This window comes from Mustela nivalis (assembly GCF_964662115.1).
Source record: "Mustela nivalis genome assembly, chromosome: 8".
Classification (NCBI taxonomy): Eukaryota; Metazoa; Chordata; class Mammalia; order Carnivora; family Mustelidae; genus Mustela; species Mustela nivalis.
In genome coordinates, this window is record NC_139027.1 from 97258225 (window position 1) to 97278117 (window position 19893).

Consider the following 19893-nt stretch of genomic DNA (forward strand, 5'->3'; position numbering starts at 1 on the left):
TTTGAATTCTTCTTTGCCGATTTGGATGCCTTTAATTTCCTTTTGTTGTCTGATTGCTGAGGCTAGGACCTCTAGTACTATGTTGAATAGCAGTGGTGATAATGGACATCCCTGCTGTGTTCCTGACCTTAGCAGAAAAGCTTTCAGTTTTTCTCCATTGAGAATGATATTTGTGGGGCGCCTGGGTGGCTCAGTGGGTTGAGCCTCTGCCTTCGGCTCAGGTCGTGATCTCAAGGGTCCTGGGATCAAGCCCTGCATCAGGCTCTCTTCTCAGCAGAGAGCCTGCTTCCTCCTCTCTCTCTGCTTGCCTCTCTGCCTACTTGTGATCTCTCTCTCTCTGTCAATAAATAAAATATTTAAAAAAAAAAAAGAATGATATTTGCGGTGGGTTTTTCATAGATGGCTTTGATGATAATGAGGTATGTGCCCTCTATCCCTACACTTTGAAGAGTTTTGATCAGGAAGGGATGCTGTACTTTGTCAAATGCTTTTTCAGCATCTATTGAGAGTATCATATGGTTCTTGTTCTTTCTTTTATTGATGTGTTGTATCACATTGACTGATTTACGGATGTTGAACCAACCTTGCAGCCCTGGCATAAATCCCACTTGGTCGTGGTGAATAATCCTTTTAATGTACTGTTGAATCCTATTGGATAGTATTTTGTTGAGTATTTTCGCATCTGTGTTCATCAAGGATATTGGTCTATAGCTCTCTTTTTTGGTGGGATCCTTGTCTGGTTTTGGGATCAAGGTGATGCTGGCCTCATAAAATGAGTTTGGAAGTTTTCCTTCCATTTCTATTTTTTGGAACAGTTTCAGGAGAATAGGAATTAGTTCTTCTTTAAATGTTTGGTAGAATTCCCCCGGGAAGCCGTCTGGCCCTGGGCTTTTGTTTGTTTGGAGATTTTTAATGACTGTTTCAATCTCCTTACTGGTTATGGGTCTGTTCAGGCTTTCTATTTCTTCCTGGTTCAGTTGTGGTAGTTTATATGTCTCTAGGAATGCATCCATTTCTTCCAGATTGTCAAATTTGTTGGCGTAGAGTTGCTCATAGTATGTTCTTATAATAGTTTGTATTTCTTTGGTGTTAGTTGTGATCTCTCCTCTTTCATTCATGATTTTATTTATTTGGGTCCTTTCTCTTTTCTTTTTGATAAGTCGGGCCAGGGGGTTATCAATTTTATTAATTCTTTCAAAGAACCAGTTCCTAGTTTCGTTGATTTGTTCTATTCTCTTTTTGGTTTCTATTTCATTGATTTCTGCTCTGATCTTTATGATTTCTCTTCTCCTGCTAGGCTTAGGGTTTCTTTCTTGTTCTTTCTCCAGCTCCTTTAGGTGTAGGGTTAGGTTGTGTACCTGAGACCTTCTTGTTTCTTGAGAAAGGCTTGTACCACTATATATTTTCCTCTCAAGACTGCCTTTGTTGTGTCCCACAGATTTTGAACCATTGTATTTTCATTATCATTTGTTTCCATGATTTTTTTCAAGTCTTCTTTAATTTCCCGGTTGACCCATTCATTCTTTAGAAGGATGCTGTTTAGTCTCCATGTATTTGGGTTCTTACCAAACTTTCTTTTGTGGTTGAGTTCTAGCTTTAGAGCATTGTGGTCTGAAAATATGCAGGGAATGATCCCAATCTTTTGATACCGATTGAGTCCTGATTTAGGACCGAGGATGTGATCTATGCTGGAGAATGTTCCATGTGCACTAGAGAAGAATGTGTATTCTGTTGCTTTGGGATGAAATGTTCTGAATATATCTGTGATGTCCATCTGATCCAGTGTGTCGTTTAAGGCCTTTCTTTCCTTGCTGATCTTTTGCTTGGATGATCTGTCCATTTCAGTGAGGGGAGTGTTAAAGTCCCCTACTATTATTGTATTATAGTTGATGGGTTTCTTTGATTTTGTTATTAATTGGTTTATATAGTTGGCTGCTCCCATGTTGGGGGCATAGATATTTAAAATGTTAAATCTTCTTGTTGGACAGATCCTTTGAGTATGATATAGTGTCCTTCCTCATCTCTTATTATAGTCCTTGGCTTAAAATCTAATTGATCTGATATAAGGATTGCCACTCCTGCTTTCTTCTGATGTCCATTAGCATGGTAAATTCTTTTCCACCCCCTCAGTTTAAATCTGGAGGTGTCTTCGGGCTTAAAATGAGTTTCTTGGAGGCAACATATAGATGGGTTTTGTTTTTTTATCCATTCTGATACGCTGTGTCTTTTGACAGGGGCATTTATCCCATTCACATTCAGGGTAACTATTGAGAGATATGAATTTAGGGCCATTGTATTGCCTGTAAGTTGACTGTTACTGTATATGGTCTCTGTTCCTTTCTGATCTACCACTTGTAGGCTCTCTCTTTGCTTAGAGGACCCCTTTCAATATTTCCTGTAGAGCTGGTTTGGTGTTTGCAAATTCTCTCAGTTTTTGTTTGTCCTGGAAGCTTTTAATCTCTCCTTCTATTTTTAATGATAGCCTAGCTGGATATAGTATTCTTGGCTGCATGTTTTTCTCGTTTAGTGCTCTGAAAATATCATGCCAGCTCTTTCTGGCCTGCCAGGTCTCTGTGGATAAGTCAGCTGCCAATCTAATATTTTTACCATTGTATGTTACAGACTTCTTTTCCCGGGCTGCTTTCAGGATTTTCTCTTTGTCACTGAGTCTTGTAAATTTTACTATTAGGTGACGGGGTGTGGGCCTATTCTTATTGATTTTGAGGGGCGTTCTCTGAACCTCCTGAATTTTGATGCTCGTTCCCTTTGCCATATTGGGGAAATTCTCCCCAATACTTCTCTCCAGTATACCTTCTGCTCCCCTCTCTCTTTCTTCTTCTTCTGTAATCCCAACTATTCTAATGTTGCTTCGTCTTATGGTGTCACTTAACTCTCGAATTCTCCCCTCGTGGTCCAGTAGCTGTTTGTCCCTCTTTTGCTCAGCTTCTTTATTCTCTGTCATTTGGTCTTCTATATCACTAATTCTTTCTTCTGCCTTATTTATCCTAGCAGTGAGAGCCTCCATTTTTGATTGCACCTCATTAATAGCTTTTTTGATTTCAACTTGGTTAGATTTTAGTTCTTTTATTTCTCCAGAAAGGGCTTTTATATCTCTCGAGAGGGTTTCTCTAATATCTTCCATGCCTTTTTCGAGCTTGGCTAGAACCTTGAGAATTGTCATTCTGAACTCTAGATCTGATATATTACCAATGTCTGTATTGATTAGGTCCCTAGCCTTCGGTACTGCCTCTTGTTCTTTTTTTTTGTGTTGAATTTTTCCGTCTTGTCATTTTGTCCAGATAAGAGTATATGAAGGGGCAAGTAAAATACTAAAAGGGTGGCAACAACCCCAGGAAAATATGCTTTAACCAAGTTAGAAGAGGTCCCAAATCGTGAGGGGGGATAAATGGGATAAAAAGAGGTTCAAAAAGGAAGAAAGAAAAAAAAAAGAAAAAAGAAAAAAAAAAGAAAAGAATTAAAAAAAAAGAAAACAAATAAGAAAAATATAAAAAAGAAAAAATATATATATTAGATAAACTAGTTAAAAAACGTTAAAAAAGAAAAAGGTAAAAGTTAAAAAAAAATTTAACCAGAAGGCGAGAAAAAAAAACAAAAAATGAAAAAGAAAAAAATTAAATTAACTGCAGGACTAAAAAAAATCACAGGGAAAAAGCCATTAGTTCCGTGCTTTGCTTTCTCCTCCTCTGGAATTCTGCTGCTCTCCTTGGTATTGAAACCACACTCCTTGGTACGTGAACTTGGTCTCGGCTGGATATCTTGTTGATCTTCTGGGGGAGGGGCCTTTTGTAGTGATTCTCAAGTGTCTTTGCCCCAGGCGGATTTGCACCCCCCTTACCAGGGGCCGGGGAGAGTAATCTGCTCAGGTTTGCTTTCAGGAGCTTTTGTTCCCTAAGCGCTTTCCATAGAGTTCCGGAGGACGGGAGTACAAATGGCGGCCTCCTGGTCTCCAGCCTGGAGGAGCTGAGAGCCCAGGGCCCCACTCCTCAGTGCGCCCTCAGAGAACAGCGCCCAGTTACTCCCGTCTGCCTGACCTCCGGCCGCGCTCCGAGCTCACCGAGCCTGCGACCGGTTCAGGGTCACCCCGAGCTGTCAGCTTACTGTGGGCTCTGTCTCTGTAGCCGGCTTTCCCGTTCCAATACCCGCAAGCTCTGCGACACTCAGACACCCCCGATCCTTCTGTGACCCTGCGGGACCTGAAGCCACGCTGACCCCGTGTGGGCTTTGCCCCGGGTAGCCTCTGGAGCGATGTCCCTCAGCGGAACAGACTTTTAAAAGTCCCAATTTTGTGCTCTGTTGCTCCACCGCTTGCCGGGAGCCAGCCCCTCCCCCGGGGGTCTATCTTCCCATCGCTTTGGATTCACTTCTCCACCCGTCCTACCTTTCAGAAAGTGGTTGTTTTTCTGTTTCCAGAATTGCTGTTCTTCTTCTCTTCAATCTGCCGATGGATTTTCAGGTGTTTACAATCTTTAGATAAGCTATCTAGCTGATCTCCGGCTAGCTGAAGTAGTCTCAGCCTGCTACTTCTCCACCATCTTGACTCCTCCCCCTCCATTTCTTTTTTTTAGCTGAAAAATATCTCATTGCATGAAAACAATGCATTTTTTTCTGGGTCATATAATAGCCATATGTTGAAATTTTTGAGAACCTTCCCAACCCATTTCCAATGCAACTACACATTTTTAAATTCCCATCAATAATATACACCAATAATATACTTCCACACCTTGCCAACACTTAGTTTATGTTTTTTTTACAATAACTGACATAATTAGTGTAAGTAGTGGTACACAATCATATTTTATGTGGTTTTCATTTTTATTGTATTTTTATTACATTCACTTAGCCAACATATAGTACATTATTAGTTTTTTAATTATTTTATTATGTTCAGTTAGCCACTGTATAGTACATAATTAGTTTCTGATGTAGTGTTCAATGATTCATTACTTAAGTATAACACCCCATGCTCACCACAACATGTTTCCTCCTTAATACCCATCACACTGTTCCTCATTCCTCCATCCTCCTCCCTTCTGTAACCCTCAGTTTTTTTGTCTCAGAGTCCAGACTCTCTCGTGGTTTGTCTCCCTCTCTAATTTCTTCCCATTGAGTTTTTCCTCCCTTCCCCTGTAGTCTCCTAAACTATTCCTTCTGTTCCATGTATGAGTGAAACCATACAATATTTGTCTCTCTCTGCTTGACTTATTTCACTGAGCATAATCCCCCCAGTTCCATCTATGTAGATGCAAATAGTAGGTATTCATCCTTTCTGATGGCTGAGTATATTCCATTGTATATCTGAACCACATCTTATTTATCTATTCATTTGTTGAAAGGAACCCAGCTCCTTCCACAGTTTAGTGACCATGGCCATTGCTGCTATGAACATTGGGGTGCATGTGGCCCTTCTTTTCACTACATATGTATCTTTGGGGTAAATGCCTAACAGTGCAATTTCTGGGTCATAGGGTAGCTCTATTTATAATTTTTTGAGGAACATCCATACTGTTTTCCAGAGTGTCTGTACCAGTTTGCATTCCCACCAACAGTGTGAGAGGGTTCCCCTTTCTCCACATCTTCACCAACATTTGTCATTCCCTGTCTTGTTAATTTTTTTGCCATTCTAATTGGTGTAAGGTGGTATCAAATTGTGGCTTTGATTTGTATTTCCATAATGGTTAATGATATAGAACATTTTCTCATGTTTTTGTTATCCATTTGTATGTATTCTTTGAAGAAGTGTCTGCTCATGTTTTGTGCCTATTTATTGACTGGATTATTTGGGGGTTTTGGGTGTTGAATTTGATAAGCTCATTATAGATCTTGGATACCAGCCCTTTACCTATAATGTCATTTGCAAATATCTTCTCCCATTCTATAGGTTGCCTCTTTCATTGACTGCTTTCTTTGCTGTGCAGAAGCTTTTTATCTTGATGAAGTACCAAAAGTTCATTTTTGCTTCCCCCCGCCCTTTTCTTTGGAGACCTGTCTTGCTATGGCCAATTTCAAAGACATTACTGCTTATGTTCTTCTCTAGGATTTGATAGATTCTTGTCTCACATTAAGGTCTTTCACCCATTTTGAGTTTATTTTTGTGTATGGTGTAAGAGAATGGTCTAGTTTCATTCTTTTGCATGTAGCTCTCCAGTTTTCCCAACACCATTTATTGAAGAAAGTGCCTTTTTTCCATTGTATATTCTTTCTTCATTTGTCAAAGATTAGTTAGTTGACCATAGAGTTGAGGGTCTATATCTGGGCTCTCTATTCAGGTCCGTTAATCTATGTGTCTGTTTTTGTGCCAATACCATGCTGTCTTGATGATCACAGCTTTGAAGTCAGGCATTGTGATGCCCCCAGCTTTGGTTTCCTTTCTCAACAATTCCCTGACAATTCAGGATCTTATCTAGTTCCATACAAATTTTAGGATTGTTTGTTTCAGCTCTGAGAAAAACGTCAGTGTATTTTGATAGGGATTGTATTGAAAGTGTAGATTACTCTGGGCAGCATAGACATTTTCACAATGTCTATTCTTTCAATACTTTAGCATGGAATGTTTTCCCATCATTTTACGTCTTACTCCATTTCTTCCAAAAGTATTCTACAGTTACTAGAGTATAGATCCTTTACATCTTTGGTTAGGTTTATACCTATGTATCTTATGGTTATGGGAGCTATTGGGAGTGAAATAAATTCCTTAATTTCTCTTTTTTCAATCACATTGTTAGTGTATAGAAATGCGACTGATTTCTGTGCATTGATTTTTTATCTTGCCATGTTGCTGAATTGTTTCATGAGTTCTAGTAATTTGGGGGTGGAGTCTTCTGGGTTTTCCATGTAAAGTATCAAGTTGTAACTGAATAGAGAGAGTTTGACTTATTTGTGAATTTGAATGCATTTTATCTCTTTTTGTTGTCTGATTACTGAGGCTAGGACTTCTAGTACTATGGTGAACAAAACTGGTGAAAAGTGGACATTCCCGTCATGTTATCGACCTTAAACGAAAAGTTCTCATTTTTGCCCCATAGAGAATGATATTCACTGTATGCTTTTCATAGATGGCTTTTATGGTATTGAGGTATGTTCCCTCTATTGGTACATTCTGAAGAGTTTTAATATGGAAAGGATGCTGTGTTTTGCTAAATGCTTTTTCTGCATCATTTGAGAGGATCATATAGTTCTTGTCTTTACTTTTGTTAATGTGTTCTATCATGTTGATTGATTTGCAAATGTTGAACCACCATGAATCCCAAGAATAAATCCTACTTGGTAGTGATGGATAATCCTTTTAATGTACTGTTGGATCCCTTTACTTGTTGAGTATTTTGGCATCCATGTTCATAAGGGATATTATATTGGTCTTTAATTCTCCTTTTAGATGGAGTCTTTGCCTGGTTTTGGATCAGGGTAATGTTGGCCTCACAGAATGAGTTTGGAAGTTTTCTTTCTATTTCTATTTTTTGAAACAGCTTCAGAAAAGTAGGTATTATTTCTTCTTTAAATGTTTGGTAGAACTCCCCTGAGAAACTATCTGGCCCTGGGCCCTTGTGTTTTGGGAGGTTTTTAATTACTGCTTCAATTTCGTTACTGGTTATTGGTCTGTTCAGGTTGTCTATTTCTATCTGTTTCAGTCTGGGTAGTCTATCGGTTTTCCAGAAGACATCCATTTCTTCTTCCATTTCTTCTTAATTTGTTGGTACATATTTGCTGGTAATAATTGTTTCAATTCCCTTGGTGTTGGTCATGATCTATTCCCTTTCATTCCTGATTTTATTGATTTGGGTTCTTTCTGTTTTCTTTTGGATAAGTATTGACAGAGTCTTAATATCAATCTAATTAATTATTTTTTTTTAATTTTTTCAGTGTTCTATGTTTCATTGTTTATGCACCACACCCAATGTTCCATGCAATACTTGCCCTTCTTAATACCAACCACTGGGCTCACCCATCACGCCAATCCCCTCCTTTCCAAAACCCTCAGTTTGTTTCTCAGAGCCCACAGTCTTTCATGGTTCCTCCCCCTCCAATTTCTCCCAACTCACTATTCCTTTCCTTCTCCTAATATCCTCCATGTTGTTCCTCATGTTCCACAAGTAAGTGAAATTATATAATAATTCACTTTCTCTGCTTGACTAATTTCACTCAGCATAATCTCCTCCAGTCCTGTCCATGTGACACTTGATTGTGAGACTGATGAATTATAACTTTAGATAAGAGCTTTTGAAAGCAGCTAGGGGGAAGAGATTCCTAACGTACAGAGGAAGATCCATCAGAATAACATCAGACCTGGGCACCTGCATCGCTCAGTTGGTTGGGCTACTGCCTTCAGCTCAGGTCATGATCCCAGAACCCTGGAATTGAGTTCTGCTTCAGGCTCCCAGCTCCATTGGGAGTCTGTTTCTCCCTCTAACCTTCTCGCCTCTCATGCTCCCTCTCACTTTCTCTCTCTGAAATAAACAAATAAAATTAAAAAAAAAAAAAAAGAATAACATCAGACCTGTCCACAGAAACCTGGCAAGCCAGAAAGGGCTGGAAGGACATATTCAGGGCAATAAATGAGAAAAACATGCAGCCAAGAATACTTTATTCAGCAAGGCTGACATTCAAAATGGATGGAGAGATAAAGAACTTCCAAGACCAGCATGGTTTAAAAGCATATGTGACCACCAAGATGGCACTACAAGAAATATTAACGGGGGAGAGGAAGTTATATAAAAAAAAGAATCATACCCTCCCTTTCCATCTGGAGGTGTCTTTATGTTCAAAATGAATCTCTTGTAGATAGCATATGGGTGGGTCATGTCTTTTTATCCAGTCCTGTTCCATTTCATGGGAGCATTTAGGGCATTCACATTGAGCATAACTATTGAAAGATATGAATTTAGTGCCATCATATTGCTTGTAAAGTCCTTGTTTTTATAGTTTGACTCTGTAGATTTCTAGTATATATTATGCTTGAGGTCTTTCTTCTTTTACAGAATCAACCTTAATATTTCTTGCATGGCTGGCTTGGTGGTCACATATTCATTCAGTTTCTGCTGATCCTGGAAGCTCTTTATCTCTCCATCCATTCTGAATGACAGCCTTGCCAGATAAAGTATTCTTAGCTGCATGTTCTTCTCATTCAGCACCCTGAATATGTCTTTCCATCCTTTTCTGGCTTGCCTGGTCTTTGTATATAGGTCTGATGTTATTCTGACGTTCTTCCCTATATGTAATACATCATTTCCCCCTAGCTGCTCTCAGGGTAGCTTCCTTGGCTATAAGATTTGCAAGCTTCACTATTATATGCCATGGTGCTGGTCTATTTTTATTGAATCCTGGGAGGGGTCCTCTCTGCCTCTTGGACAAGAATGCTTGTTTCCTTCCCCAGATTAGGCCAGTTGTCAGCTATGATTTGCTCAAATATACTTTCTAGGTCCCCCCCCCCGCCCTTTGGTGATCCCAATAATTGTGACACTGGAACATTTCATGGAGTCATTCATGTCTCTAAATCTGTTCTCATGGGCTTCTAGCTGCTTATCCCTATATTCCTTGACTTCCTTCTTTTCTATCATCTTATCTTCTAATTCACTAATTTATTCCTCTGCCTCATTTACCCTGGATGTTAGTGTATCCAGTTGAGAATATATCTCATTCATAACATTTTTAAATTTGGCTTGATTAGCTCTCATTTCTGTGTTTAGAGATTCTGGATTGTTGGCAATGCTTTTCTCAAACCTAGATATTGACTTCATAATTGTTACCTTGAAGTCTATCTCTAACATCTTGCTTATATTCATGTACATTAGATCTGTGGCAGAGGCCATGATCTCTGGTTCTTTTCTTTGTTGGGAATTCTGGTTGAGATATGGTTTAAGGAATATACAGAGTCCAAAACATCAACCATGACTGGAGAAAAATGTGCCTAAAAAAAAAAAAAATCCAAAATGGTCAAAAAGTACCACACATACACCATCAAAGCCAATATGCTCCGACAATAGTAATAATAATAATAAAAGAGAAAAGAGAAAAAAGGGGAGAGGGCAGAGATGGAGAAAGAGATTATAATCTCTCAGGGTAGACATACAAGGTGATCTGCCTGTTCCTGCTTGATTTTTGATCTGTGTGTTAGAAGACACTATATCCCAAAATGGCAAATAAATCAGAACTTACATATATATCAAGATAAAATTGAATAGAGTGAAAATTGTGCAGTATGTGGTATAATTCTATAAGACATGCATGTGTAAAAGAAAAGTTACAAAGTGACTTAAATACATAGTTTGGGAAATATGAATCTATTTGAAAAAGAAGCAGGGTTTAAAAAAAGAATAAGAAAATCAACAAATAAAGAAATCTTAGTCTGAATTATAAGCCAGTCATGAGGAAACACCTGGAGCTCCCTATATTATTTTCCCCTGGTGTTATAGTTTTACAGTCCTGTTGGCAATAAGCTTAAGCTTATTCACCTGTTCTTCCAGTCTGTCTTCTGGGGGAAGGGCCTGCTGCTGTGCTTCTCAGGTATCTTTGCCTGGGTGGGTCCCACTCTTTGTCAGGGGAATGGGCTTAATATGACCTGATTGGCAGTGGGGATTTTGTTCCCTGGAGTCGTTTTCTTCTCTTTAGAGGGTCAGAGCAAACATGGTTATTTGGGAATCTCCAGCCCAGAGCTGCAATGTCACAGTCAATCCCCCTCAACAGATCAGCGAGGTCATTCGGTCTCCAGCTCTGCTTGTACCAAACTCTACAGACTTGCACATCTTCTGGGGGAGGGACCTGTTGCATTGATTCTCAAATGTCTTTGCCCTTGGCAGAATTGTTCCACCCTTGCCTGGGGCTAGGCTAAGTAACCTGCTCCCTTATGCTCTTTGTGGCTTTTGTTCCCTGAAGGCTTTCTGCACAGCATTCCATTATTAGAATAAAAATGGTGGCCTCCCAGTCTCTGGCCCAGACCCAAGAGTTTGGGATCCCACTCCTCTGTGAGCCTTCAGAGAAAAGCATTCAATCACTTCTGTCTCCTTGCTCTCTAGCCACATTCAGTGCATGCTCCCATGTCACTCCTCTGGGGAGAGGAAGGGGGCTCTCCCTGGTTTTAACACGTGTGGGGCCCCTGCTTGAAGAGCAGGGGCCCACCTGTGCCATGGATCATTGTTTATGGCAACCCCTAGCTGAGAACCCACTCCTGTGCTCACTTTTTGTGGCCATCTTCCCTGTTCTGATACCTGAGAGCTCTGCCACACTCTGGCACCCCCAGTTTTCCTATAACCTCCCAGGATCCTGAGACTACACTCTTCCAGCAAGTATTCCACCTCTTGCTTTGATGCCTGAGTGACATCCCTCAGCAGAGCAGACTTCTAATAGTTCCAATTTTGTGTTCCCCTGCTCTATCAATTGCTGGTAGCCAGCTGACAAACTCTCCCTCCCCCTATAGTCTGACTTCCTATATATCTCCTTGGATTCACTTATGCACCTCTTACCTTGCAGAACATGGTCACTTTTCTGTTCATAGAATTGAAGCCATTCTTTTCTAATCTCCAGTTGAATTCACAGATGTTAAGAATGGTTTGATAGCTATCTAGCTGAATTCCTGGGACCAGATGAAATTAAGGTCTTCCACTCCTCTACCATTATGAACTCCTCCTCTTACTAATACTTCTTAAAGATTTATTTGAGATAGAAAGAGCACATGGGTGGATAGGGGAGAGAGAGAGGGAGTGAGAGAGAATCTCAAGAAGATACCATATTAAGCACAGACGCTGCATGATGTTTGATCTCACAACCCCAAGATTATGACCTGAGCAGAAATCAAGAGTCTGACACTTAACAGACTGAGCCACCCAGGTGCCACTGGTTTGCTAATATTTTATTGACAATTTTTGCATCAATATTCATCAGGGATATTGGTTTGGGGCTCTCCTGTTTAGTGGAGTCTTTATCTGGTTTTGGTATCAGGGTAATGCTGACTTCATGAGATGAATTTGAAGCTATCCTTCCTTTTCCAGTTTTTGGAATAGTTTGAGAAGTACAGATATTAATTCTTCTGTAAATGTTTGGTAGAATTCTCCTGTAAATCCACCTGGCCCTGAACTCTTGTTTCTTGAAAGATTTTGTTTTAATTATTGATTCAATTTCTTTGCTGCTTATTGGTCTGTTCATATTTTCTATTTCTTCCTGTTTCAGTTTTAGTACTTTATATGTTTCTAGGAATTTATCCATTTCCTCCAAGTTGTCCAGTTTGTTGGGATATATTTTTCCCTAATATTCTCTCCTAATTATTTTTATTTCTGTGGTGTTGGTTCTTATGTCTCTTCACTCATTTATGATTTGTTTTTTGGAGTCCTTTATCTTTTCTTTTTTGATAATTCTGGCTACAGGTTTATCAGTTTTATTAATTTAAAAAAAAATAGCTCCTGGTTCCATTGATATGTTCTATTGGTTTTGTTTCTTTAGTTTCTATATCACCTATTTCTTCTCTAATTATTATTATTCCCTTCCTTCTGCTAGTTTTAGGCTTCATTTGTTGTTCTTTACCTAGCTCCTTAGGTTTTTTAATTTGAGATTTTTTTTGTTTTTAAAATAGGCCTATATTGCTATATACTTCCCTTTTAGGACCACTTTTGCTGCCTCTCAAAGGTTTTGGACTATTGTGATTTCATTTTCATTTTTTTTTATTGGGGGGGTTATTGTCATGCTCAGTCCATGTATTTTTTAATTTATTCTTTGATTTTCTGGTTGAACATTCATTATTTACTACCATATTGTCCATGCATTTGTAGTTTTTCCAAATTTTTTTGTGTGATTGACTTCAAGTTTCATAGAGTTGTGGTCAGAAAAAAAGGCATAGTATGATCTCATTCTTTTTGTATTTGTTGAGGCCTGATTTGTGCCCTATTATGTAATCTATTCTGAAGGAAGTCCTATGTGCACTATAAAAGAATGTGTACTCTGCTGTTTTAGGATGGATTGTTCTGAATATATCTGTTAAGTCTATCTGGTCCACTGTGTCATTCAAAGACATTGTTTCCTTGTTGATTTTCTGTTTAGATGATCTGTCCATAGATGTAAGTGGGGTGTCAAGGTCCCCTAGTATCATTGTACTATTATCAAATATTTCTTTCAATTTTTATTATTTGTTTTATATATCTGGATACTCCCATATTTGGTGCATAAATATTACAATTGTTAAATCTTCTTATTGGATTGTCCCTTTATGATGATATAGCACCTTTCCTCATATCTTTTTACAGTCTTTGTTTTACAGGCTAATTTGCCCAACATAAGTATTACTCCTCTGGTTTTCTTTTGATGTCCGTTTGTATTACAAATTATTTTACATCGCCTAACTATCAAACTGCAGGTGTCTTTGGGTCTAAAATTAGTCTCTTGTAGACAGCATATAGGTGTGTCTTGTTTTTTAACCCATTCTGACACCTAATATCTTTTGATTGGAGCATTTAGTTAATTTACATTCAGAGTGGTTATTGATAGATATGTATTCATGGTCATTTTATGACTTATTTTGTCAGTATTTCTGGAGATTCTCTCTGTTCCTTTCTTGTCTTTGTCACATTTAGTTTTTTTTCTTTGCACTCAAATAGTCTCCTTTAATATTTCTTGCAGGGCTGGTTTAGTAGTCAGAAATTCCTTTAGTTTTTATTTGTCTGGGAAACATTTTATTTCTTGTACTATAGCTTGCTGGATAGAGTATTCTTGGCTCCAGAATTTTTCCACTCAGCACGTTGAATATAGCATGCCACACTCTTTTGACTTGTTAAGTTTCTGTGTCAAAAATCTGCAGTTAGCCTTATGGATCTTCCCTTTTAAGTTAAGGGCTTCTTTTATCTTGCTCCATTTAAGATTTTTTCTTTATCACTTTATTTTGCAAATTTAATTACAATATGGTAATTATGTTACCATAATAACATATGGTTATTATGTTATTATTATATTATATTATGCTCTTGGTGTTGCCCTGCTTTTGTTGATTTTGATGGGAGTTCTCTGTGCCTCCCAGATCTGGATGTTTTTTTACCTCCTCCAGATTAGTGAATTTTTCATCTATTAGTTCCTCAAATAAATTTTCTGCACGCTTTTCCCTCTCATCTCCTTCTGGGACTCCTCTATTGTGAATTATCGTATTTGATGGATTCGCTGAATTCCCTAAGTCTATTCTTGTGTTGCAAAATTATTTCTTTTGTTCAGCTTTATTTCCCATTATTTTGTCTTCTGTATCACTTATTTGTTCCTTGGCTTCTTTCAGCCTGCTGTTCATTGCATCAAACCTGTTTCCAATCTGTTATTGCATTCTTCATTTCTGTCTGATTCTTTTTTAACTCCTTTATCTCTGTGGTAAGATCCTCCTTATAGTCTTCCATTCTTTTCTCAAGCCCAGGGAGTATCCTTATGATTAATTTCTCCATCAGGCATGTTACTTATATCATTTTGCTCCACCATCTTGGCATTTTGTCTAAGTCTCTTCTTTGTGTGTTAAGAAAGCCAGTTATGTTTCCTGCTCCTAAGAAAAATGGTTTTATGATGAAGAGGTTATGTACTATCCAGGGCCTGATGTACTCTGCTGCTGTGTTTTTGGATGCTCTGTCCTTCAGTTCAGTCATCTTCAGAACCTCTCCTTGCCTATAATGGCCAGCAGTTGGTCCTTGGCCAGAACATGGCAAGTTTTAACTAGATGTACTCTGGCCTGCTTGTGAAATGAGATCTGATACTACTTTCACTTGAGCTGAAGCCACGCAGAGCTCTATTGTCAGGAGACATGATGTGAGCAGGGTTTTCTGCTGTTCTTCTGGGGGAAGGGTCAACAGAACTGGGACTGAAGCAAGCTTGACTGAAAAGGAAAGTCTTGCCAGAGCACAGGGGAATAGGACTTGGTGAAAGTAAGTAAGGCAGCCTGTATCAGCATTGTGCTGTTTCCTGCAGAGGTTCTTTCTTTATGTGGAGGGGCAGGGGATCAAATGGTGCCATGCAGCTTCATTGTACCCAGAGAGGCATCTTCATGAATACTGTCTCTCAGGGACATGCTCCAAGAAGAGTTAATAATCTCCTCACTTTGTGGCCCAGACAGTCTTCAGATCACTGTTTCCATGCCATGTTCTCCCAGGTTGTTTGCCCACCTTCTCTCCAGGAGCAGTACAGTGCACTCCAGGTTCTATCTCAGCCAAGCTTGCTGACATTTAAAATTCTAGGCTTTAAGCCCCACTGGTTGCAATAACTCATGAAATTCAGCCCCTCTTGATTTCCCAGCCAATGGATTTGTGAAAGGTTCTCCTTGTGCATTCCCTTGTATGTTTTGCTTTCTCTTGCTTTTTTGTCATGACCATGGCTCCCTCCCTTCCATAGCACCTATAATCCATTTCTCCCCCAAACCATGTCTCTACACTCCCTACTTCCTTTGATGTAGCCTCCTCTCTCCCTTTAGTTCTGGAGTTTGTTCTTTCAGTCTTGAAGTTGATTTCTGGGCTATTTAGGATGATTTGATAGTTATCTAGTTGTGTTCATGGGATGAGACACTCCTAAGGTCCTCCTACTCCACTGCCATCTTTTTATGACCCCTTGACAAACACAGTATCTTAATCTTGGTTTTCATTTTCTTACTGGATAATGATGTTGAGTACCTTTTTATGTTCTTACTGACAATTTGCATATATCTTTGGGAAAAATGTCTATTCAAATATCATGCTTAATTTTTTTATTTTATTTTTTTAAAGATTTTATTTATCCATTGGACAGACAGTAGTAGTAGACACAAGTAGGCAGAGAGGCATGCAGAGAGAGAGGAAGGGAAGCAGGCTCCCCGCTGAGCAGAGAGCCCGATGTGGGGCTCGATCCCAGGACCCTGGGATCATGACCTGAGCCAAAGGCAGAGGCTATAACCCACTGAGCCACCCAGGGGCCCCAATTTTCTTTTATTTTTTAAGTTTTTTTTTCAATTCCACTCAATTAACATATAGTGTAACATTAGTTTCAGATATGCAATGTAGTGATTCAACACTTCCATACATTTAATTGGATTATTTATATTTTTATTATTGCGTAATACAAGTTATTTATATATTCTGTATTCACTCTCTTTAATTCTGTGGGTTGTCTTTTCACTTTCTTGTTGTTTTTGTTTGCAGAAAAAACAATGTTTAATTTAACGAAGGCCAGTTTATATATTTTAACTTTTGTTGTGTGTGTTTTTGATGTCATATTTTTTAAAATATCTTTACCCAAGTCACAAAAATTTGCTGGTATGTTTTTTTCTTCTAAGAATGTCATAGATTTTGCTATGGTTAAGTTTATGATTTATTTTGTGTCAATTTTTGTATATAATATAAGCATTATTCTTTTCCATGATTATTCAGTCTTTCTGGCAGTAATTGTTGAAAACATTGTTCTTTCACCCCTGGATTATCTTGGCACCCTAGTCAAAAACCAACAGACCAGAAAGTAAGAGAATGTATTATTTCTAGATTTAATTCTATTCCTTTGACCTGTACGTATACCTTTCTACCACTACCATGCTGACTTAATGCTGTAGTTTTGTAGTAACTTTCAAAACTGGGAGCTACAATTTTGCTCTTCTTTTTCAAAGATTGTTTTGGTTAATCTAGTTTCAGTAAGGTTGTTTGCAAACACAGAGAACCTTGTGAAAAATTTGTATGAAATAGCAAAGGCTCTAGAATAACTAAGAAAATCTTGACAAGTAATATTTTTAAAATATTTTATTTATCTATTGGTCATAGAGAGAGAGAGAGAGTGAGCACAGGCAGACAGAGTGGCAGGCAGAAGCAGAGGGAGAAGCAGGCTCCCCGCAGAGCAGAGAGCCCAATGTGGGACTTGATCCTAGGATGCTGGAATTATGACCTGAGCCAAAGGCAGCTGCTTAACCAACTGAGCCACCCAGGCATCCCTTGACAAGTAATATCAAAGTGAAAAGGAGACTCGACACAATATTAAGGCCTAATCTATATGTATGGCATGCAAGATAGGTTTGGCTGAGGGATAGATTCATGGATCAGTAGAACATTATAGAGAAGACAGAAAAATATACCCAACTGATGGCTAAGGTGCTGAGGTGCTAACGCTACCTCATAGAAGAAATACAGCCTTTTCAATAAGTAGTGTTGGAATTGATATCCAAAAGCCAAAAGAGAAAAGAGAAAAACCTTTAATCTAAACCTCATATCGTATACAAAAATTAACTCCAAATGAATCACAGACTTAAATGTAAACATACAACTCTAAAGCTTATAGAAAAAAAGACATAGGAGTATATCTTTGAGAAGTAGAGCTAGTCTAAGACTTCTTAGACTTGCCAAAAATGTATGATTATGACAAGGGAAAAATATGAACTATATGGAAAATAAAAGCATTTGTGCTGTGAATGACTCTGTTAAGAGGATGACAAGGTGAATTACCCACATTTTCCCTGCATCTACAATATAAGGAGACCTTTCAAAACTCAATAAAAAACTAAAACATCCAATGAAAGTATGGGCAAAATATATAAACAAACATTTCACAAAAGATATATATAGAAACCAAAATACACATGAAAAGATGCTCAGAATTTTTAACCATAAGAAAATGACCATTAAAAATGCAATGAGATATTACTACACACTGTTCACAACTGAAATAAAAATTAGTGTCACTATTAAGTGCTGACCAAGGTTCATGAGAACTGGATCACTCATGAATTGCTGGTAGAAATAGAAAAATGATACAACCACTCTCAAAAACAATTGGGAAGCTTATCAAACCAAACACACAACTTACATATGATCCAACAGTTTCAGTCTTGGGCACTTATACCAGAAAGATGAAAATTTATGTTTACAGATAAATCTGTAGATGAATGTTTGCAGCAACCTACCTTACTCACAATACACTCAAACTGAAATAATTAAATATCTGTCCTTTAATAGGTGAATGTTTAAACATATGATGAATTCATACTCAAAAATGAAAAGGAACAATTATTGACATATGCAACAATGCCAATGAATTCCCAAGGGAATTATGCTGCATGAAAAAAAAAAAGCCAATCACCAAAGATGATGTATTGTATAAAATACAGCTTTTCTCTTGATATAACATTTTTGAAATGATAGAATTATAGAAACAGAGAATGGAATAAAAGTTGCAAGTGTTAAATTAACAAGGAGATAGAGGACTGAGGGAAGTCAGCGTTTCTATGGGAAAACTACAAGAGGGATCTTTGGGGTGATGGAAATCTTCTGTACTTTGACCGTAGTGCTATTAGTATCTTAGTTGTAATACTGTTCTATAAGCACAACAGGTCAAGGTGACCTGTTGGTTCTCTTATTATTTCCTATAGCAGCATGTTAATTTATAATTATCTCAATATAAAAAGTTTAAAAGTAAAGTATATAAAAAGTTTAAAAGTAAAGTATAAAAAGTAAAAAGTTTAATTACAATATATAACTGATCAAAACATTTAACTACTGACATTTTTGAAATGATAGTCCACATTCATGGCCTCCATTTATGTTTTTCATTATGTTGTTAGTGTTTCTTCTTAATTGATTCTTATGACCTCTTCAGATGTAGAAACAGTCACGTATAGAAACTGTCATGTTTTGCAAATATTTTCAAAAACACTTTCATAAGTTAATGCCACTGACAATTGTTTGCAATTTTCTTTATTGTTTTTATGCTAAGAAAGACTCTGAAAGAAACAATAAAAAATGAAATGTAAGCTGGGAGAAAAAGTTGTTTCTGAGTACACTTTATCTACAGCAAATGGTGCTGGCATAATTGGATAGCCACATGCAGAAGAATGAAACTGGATCATTCTCTTAGACCATACACAAAGAAAAACTCAAAATGGATGAAAGATCTCAATGTGAGATAGGAATCTATCAAAATCCTAGAGGAGAACATAGACAGTAACCTCTTTAAAATTGGCCATGGCAACTTCTTTCAAGACAGGTCTCCAAAGAGAAAGGAAACAAAAGAAAAAATGAACTTTTGAGACTTCATCAAGATGAAAAGATAAAAATCTTCTGCACCGCAAAGAAAACAGTCAACAAAACTAAGAGGCAACTCACAGAATGGGAGAAGATATATGCAAATGACATTACAGGTAAAGGACTGGTATCCAAGATCTCATTATCAGCTTATCAAACTCAACACACACACACCCCAAAAAATAATCCAGTCAATAAGTGAGCAGAAGACATGAACAGACACTTCTTTAAAGAAGACATACAAATGGGTAACGGACACATGAAAAAATGTTCTATATCACTAAGCACTAGGAAAATACAGATCAAAAACCACAATTTGATACAACCTTGCAAAAAAATTAACAAGACAGGGAACAACAAATGTTGTTGAGAATGTGGAGAAAAGGAAACCCTCCTGTACTGTTGGTGGGAATGCAAACTGGTACAGCCACTCTGGAAAACAGTATGGATGTTCCTCAAAAGTTAAAAATAGAGCTATTCTATGACCCAGCAATTGCACTGCTAGGCATTTACCCCCAATATGTAGTGAAAAGAAGGGCCACATGCACCCCAGTGTTCATAGCAGCAATGTCCACAACAGCCAAACTGTAGAAGGAGCTGAGATCCCTTGAACAGATGAATGGATAAAAAAGAAAAACATGTGGTACAAATATACAATGGAATTTTACTCAGCCATCAGAAGGGATGAATACCCACTATGTGCATTAACATGGATGCCTACTATTCTAGTTTTAATGACCATATGCAGTGATAAAATCACCACAATGAAGAACAGTTCCTCCACCTCCAAAAACTCCCTCAGGGGCTTCTCAGTCATCCTGACCTCCTCACACCAGTTCCTGAAACCACTGATCTGTTTTTCTTCCATGTAGTTTTAGCTTTTCCAGAATGGCATGTAAAT